Source organism: Hemibagrus wyckioides, linkage group LG14, assembly GCF_019097595.1.
Source record: "Hemibagrus wyckioides isolate EC202008001 linkage group LG14, SWU_Hwy_1.0, whole genome shotgun sequence".
In the NCBI taxonomy this organism is placed as follows: domain Eukaryota; kingdom Metazoa; phylum Chordata; class Actinopteri; order Siluriformes; family Bagridae; genus Hemibagrus; species Hemibagrus wyckioides.
The window spans coordinates 16,080,389-16,086,565 of NC_080723.1; positions in this window are offsets into that span (position 1 = coordinate 16,080,389).

Sequence of the window (6,177 nt, forward strand, 5' to 3'; positions counted from 1 at the left end):
CATGGACAATCCACTGCATCCACTGCACAGAATAATATCCAGACAGAGGAGCAGCAACCTGTCACTGCCCTGCTCCACTGACAGACTGAGGAGGTCGTTCCTACCCCATGATATGCGACTCTTTAACTCCACTCGTACACTGCGGTTTGCACAAGAATTGTTAAAAACACGCCTTTTTTGCACATACTAGGATTTTACACATCTATCTATCTATCTATCTATCTATCTATCTATCTATCTATCTATCTATCTATCTATCTATCTATCTATCTACACTATATTGCCAAAAGTATTCGCTCACCCATCCAAATAATCAGAATCAGGTGTTCCAATCACTTCCATGGCCACAGGTGTATAAAATCAAGCACCTAGGCATGCAGACTGTTTTTACAAACATTTGTGAAAGAATGGGTCGCTCTCAGGAGCTCAGTGAATTCCAGCGTGGAACTGTGATAGGATGCCACCTGTGCAACAAATCCAGTCGTGAAATTTCCTCACTCCTAAATATTCCACAGTCAACTGTCAGCTGTATTATAAGAACGTGGAAGTGTTTGGGAACGACAGCAACTCAACCACGAAGTGGTAGGCCACGTAAACTGACGGAGCGGGGTCAGCGGATGCTGAAGCGCATAGTGCGAAGAGGTCGCCAACTTTCTGCAGAGTCAATCGCTACAGACCTCCAAACTTCATGTGGCCTTCAGATTAGCTCAAGAACAGTGCGCAGAGAGCTTCATGGAATGGGTTTCCATGGCCGAGCAGCTGCATCCAAGCCATACATCACCAAGTGCAATGCAAAGTGTCGGATGCAGTGGTGTAAAGCACGCCGCCACTGGACTCTAGAGCAGTGGAGACGCGTTCTCTGGAGTGACGAATCGCACTTCTCCATCTGGCAATCTGATGGACGAGTCTGGGTTTGGCGGTTGCCAGGAGAACGGTACTTGTCTGACTGCATTGTGCCAAGTGTAAAGTTTGGTGGAGGGGGGATTATGGTGTGGGGTTGTTTTTCAGGAGCTGGGCTTGGCCCCTTAGTTCCAGTGAAAGGAACTCTGAATGCTTCAGCATACCAAGACATTTTGGACAATTCCATGCTCCCAACTTTGTGGGAACAGTTTGGAGCTGGCCCCTTCCTCTTCCAACATGACTGTGCACCAGTGCACAAAGCAAGGTCCATAAAGACATGGATGACAGAGTCTGGTGTGGATGAACTTGACTGGCCTGCACAGAGTCCTGACCTCAACCCGATAGAACACCTTTGGGATGAATTAGAGCGGAGACTGAGAGCCAGGCCTTCTCGTCCAACATCAGTGTGTGACCTCACAAATGCGCTTCTGGAAGAATGGTCAAAAATTCCCATAAACACACTCCTAAACCTTGTGGACAGCCTTCCCAGAAGAGTTGAAGCTGTTATAGCTGCAAAGGGTGGACCGACGTCATATTGAACCCTATGGATTAGGAATGGGATGTCACTTAAGTTCATATGCGAGTCAAGGCAGGTGAGCGAATACTTTTGGCAATATAGTGTATCTATCTATCTATCTATCTACATGCGCACGCGCACACGCACACACACACACACACACACACACACACACACACACACAACTTGTTAAATACCCTGTACAACACAGCTGTCCCTGCGTCAGCTTAGCTAAGCGGTTACTTCGTGGTGATTCTTTCAAATCCCCTGGTTAATCCAGGTTCGAACCGCCGGCACTGTCTGACGTTTTAATCATTTCGTGGTAAATAAGTTGTGAGTATTTTTGGAGTAAAAACTTAGGGTTAATATTCCTCGTGCTTTCATTTTGTGATGTTGTTACATGCAAAGTGACGTGCTTGGTACTTTTGGGACCGTTTGTACCATTTAAAAGCTATTCTGTTTTCTTTTATCTCCCTATGTCACTTTGCCATCCAACAAACAGAAATATGTGGGTTTTCAGCCTTAATATTAGTGTTAGAATCTTGGACATTGGACCAAGATACAGCTGGAATCAGCGAAATGTAACTTAATCATGCGCACAGACTCACCGACAATGAACAAGTGAAGACTGGAAAAAGACCATTTCATATTTGTGCCTATGATACCTTCAGATTCCAGTTCTTGGCTGACAGGAGTGGAACCTTAGGAGTGGTCTTCAGCTATTGTACCCAAGATTCGATGTTTTGTGTATGCTGAAATGCTATTATGCTTATCACAATTGTAAAAAGTGGTCATTTGAGTTTCTATATGATTTCATGCATGATTGTATGATTGATTGATGTATGTATGGCGCTGCTTCAACATGATTAAATAACTTTATTAAGGTGCATTTATTCAAGTAATAACTGTACAAATATACACACACACAAAACTTAAAGTTAAATACTCTGTACACGAAAGGCATACTCGCGTCAGCTTAGCTAAACGGTTACTTCACGCTGATTGTTAATCTAACCCCCTGGGTAAACCAGGTTCGAACCGCTGGCGCTGTCTGACGTTTTTTATCATTTCTGGAAAAAATAAGTTGTGAATATATTTGGAGTAAAAATTTAGGGCTAATATTCCTCGTTTCTTTCAGTTTGTGATATTGTTACATGCAACGTGACGTGCTTGGTACTTTTGGGACAATTTGTACCATTTAAAAACTTAAATCTTCATATATAAACATTCAATCTTCATATGCCACTTTGCCAACCAACAAACAGAAAATATGTGGATTATCAACCACATATTGCAAGTTATTTACCCCTAAATCATTAAAACATCAGACATCGCCAGTGGTTCGAACCAGAGTCCACTAGGAATAGTAAGCATAAACAAGAGCTCATAAAAGTAACCACTCAGATACGCTGACACGAGCAAACGCCTGATGTACAGCATATTTAACAAGTATTGAAAGTGGCGCAATAAGATTAAGCAATACAAAAACTGAAAGATATTAAACAGTTACGCTAACGAACTTAATTATTTTCTTTCATTCTCTTGCTTTCTTTGTTCCTTTATTTTTTATCCTTTACTTGTAATTAAGCTTCTAAGTCTCTAGTTCCCTCAATTCGTCTGCATTGGAGTGATACGTTGCCATGAAATGGAGCAATTAACTCAGTGTGGAAATATTCAGCTGTACCTAAGACCATGATTTTGTTATTATTTTTGAAAACAAGGAAACGTATATGTAAAGGATTTCAAAATAAAAGTCACAAAAGCTGATACAAATTACACTCGGCTGTTTAAAGATTAAAGAACTTAAAATCAGGTGTGGAAAAATAGGGCCATGGATAACGTGTCAAAAAAGTTCTCTTTAAAAACAAATTATCAAAACATAACATACTCAAGTAAGTCATTAAAAAAAATCTAATTTTGCTTGCTTCCTGGTTTGTTCGTTCTGGTAACTCAGTAAATTTCGCAATACAACATACCACAAATGAATGTCAAAAGAGCGCTAGCACTAATACTGTCATAAAATAAATATATTTTTACGATTTTTGATTTAACAATTAACAAAACGTCGGACAGCGCCGGTGGTCGAACCCGGGGACTCAGGAGTACACCGAATCGTTTCTTGAAGAAGTAACCACTTGGCTACACCGACGCGCTGGAAACCCTGCTCTACGACTTACTTAACGTGTATGATAAGCTCGTGTGCTGGTAGTATATGACTTCAGAAAAGTGTAAAAGTTCATACCTGGGGAAAATGTGCACCTGTATACCAATAGCTGTAAATTAATACACCTGTATAGGAATATCTGAAAATACACACTTCGGTGTCTCATGGATATAATAAATCTTTTTTTAAGCGATCTTCAGGTGCGGTTTCTGCTTCTCAAGAGAATCACTATGACTTTTTTATTCTCTACACATTAGATTAGCATCCTGGTGTACTCCACTGAGCTTTTGGCAGTATTCTTAGGCCCAGTAGGCTTTCTAGATGTGAATGTGAACTGGACTGAAAAGTATCTCCAGTATAAGATACAATTCAATGCTCTCAAGGTGATGTTTGTGTTTTTGTCAAATGTAACATTTTGTGTTTGCTTATTTTTTTGCTCTTTTCACCACCATTCCAATTAACTCAGATTTGTAGAGTTGATATTGGTGGATGGCCTCCATGAGTCACAGTTGTGCCATATTCTTACCCTTTTCCCTTAAAAAAAAAAAAGAGCATTTGGGATATAAAATGTTTGTGATATTTGTTTATAACCAATCACTGATGGATACTTTTCCAGAACTTTGCCCCCAGGCTTGTTTTCATAGCTCCTTGGTCTTCAAGATGCTGTGTATTTAGCATAAAACAGCACAGGTGTATTAATATTCGGGTCATGTGACATTTCAGATACATTTGGACTCCCTTCAACTTAATATGTTTCAAAGTCTAGACAGAAAAGTAAAAAATCATGTGATATGTTGTAATATTTGGTGAGGTTTCACTAAGATGACTTAACTTTACATTGAAATGTTTGCATACATGCCATTATTCTTAATATTTCCTATGAAAAAGTTTTTTTTTTTTATTGTGACAGAGCAGCACAACATAATGATACACTTCAGTTAACTTTCTGATCTGTTAACAAACTCATTGTGAATGATTTTAGGATATTTAGAGAATTAGCCAGAAATGCACCTCTTGTAACTGCTATGTGTGTGTGTGTGTGTGTGTGCACTGAAGATAAAATGTAGGGGCATTTGTGTATTCATTTAGAAGAGGTGATTAAAATGTCAAATCCTAATTGATTATTGATGGGATATTTGAAGCCATTGCAGATCTAAAGAGCTTATCTGTCCATAAAAAGCCAACAGAGCTGCACTGAGCTGACTAACTGACTAACCAGGGTCCAATAATAAGTTCTCCAAATAGCCCACAGGTGGTAGTATTGCTCCACTGTCCCTCCATCATCCGTGAATTAAACGACCTGGGTTCACTTCCATCAGAGCAAGTCTGGACTTACCTGCTGTACTTTCTGTTAAAAGCATTTGAGTGATTAGATAATTACAAATGGAGATGAAAAGTGAATAAATTAAATTGTGCCTGCAGCTACATTTAAGGGTTTCTGAGAATCTATTGCTGGAACATACAGAGCATGGCCACCCCAGTGTTTGCAATGATGAAACCTTTTTCATTCTTGTTTCTTTTTTAGTTGTTTCAGAGTTCATGACTGTAGTTCTTATATCTGGCAGCGTCCCTTTAGTAAAGGGTTTGGGTTTTTTTTTTTTGGTTTTCCTTAATGTTAATATCCTTTCCTGCAGTCGTAATTTTATGGGTGCAGTATTCAGATGTCATCAGACAAGTTCGAACAGTGTACTACAGCAAGAACTCACTTCAGAGCATGTAGACAGCACAGCTACTGATTAAATACAGTGTCTTAGTTTTGTGTTTCCCAATTCCGGTCCTTGAGTGACCCTGCTCTTTACAGATTGATGCTTGTTCATATTATTCAGGACACTTTATTAATTTCCCATATGTCTTGTCCAGTTAATGGAATGCCTGTAGATAGCATATGGGCGATTGATGTTCCCAGTATGGAGAAAAGAACCTGAAATCCTTTTACTCAAAACTCAGTTATATTGTCGTTATATAAGAGCCGTTTTTGAGTCTTTCGGTAATTGTTCAGACATAAGACTGATGTTTGTTTAGAAATTCTGGTATAAACCATTATTGGGGCCTATTTGTCAAATTCCATGCAAAAAATGTATTTGTAAATCATTCAAATGATCAAAGAAATGGAAAATCTATATAAAAAAAATGAGGGCTATTACACTGTTTATTCATCAGTGTGTCATTTTCAGTGTTGTGTGAACTTAGCATTGTGCAGCAATTTGTGCAGTAATTTACGGGTGATTCATTTATCAAAACACACACAAATACAAAGAGAATCATTATTACCAAAGCTTTCATAAATCTGTCAGTAATCTCCACAAAACGTGCGTACACGTTTACTGAAAGATTGACAAAAACAGCCCAAGAACTGCCTATAGAATTCCATTTTGTGATATTTGTTTTATTCTTTCTTAGGAAAGGCCGATTATTGCCTGTGGTAGTCCTACATAAAGCACAGATGGAGTAGATAGACATTATATTTAAAAATGCTGTACTACTCCTCTAATAAAGCGAGGGGAAAAAGTAAAAATGTGTTCAGTAGAGGCAATCCAGAGACAACAGTTTCTAATTTACACACAGATTTATTTAGTTGTTACTAATCCATGTTAAA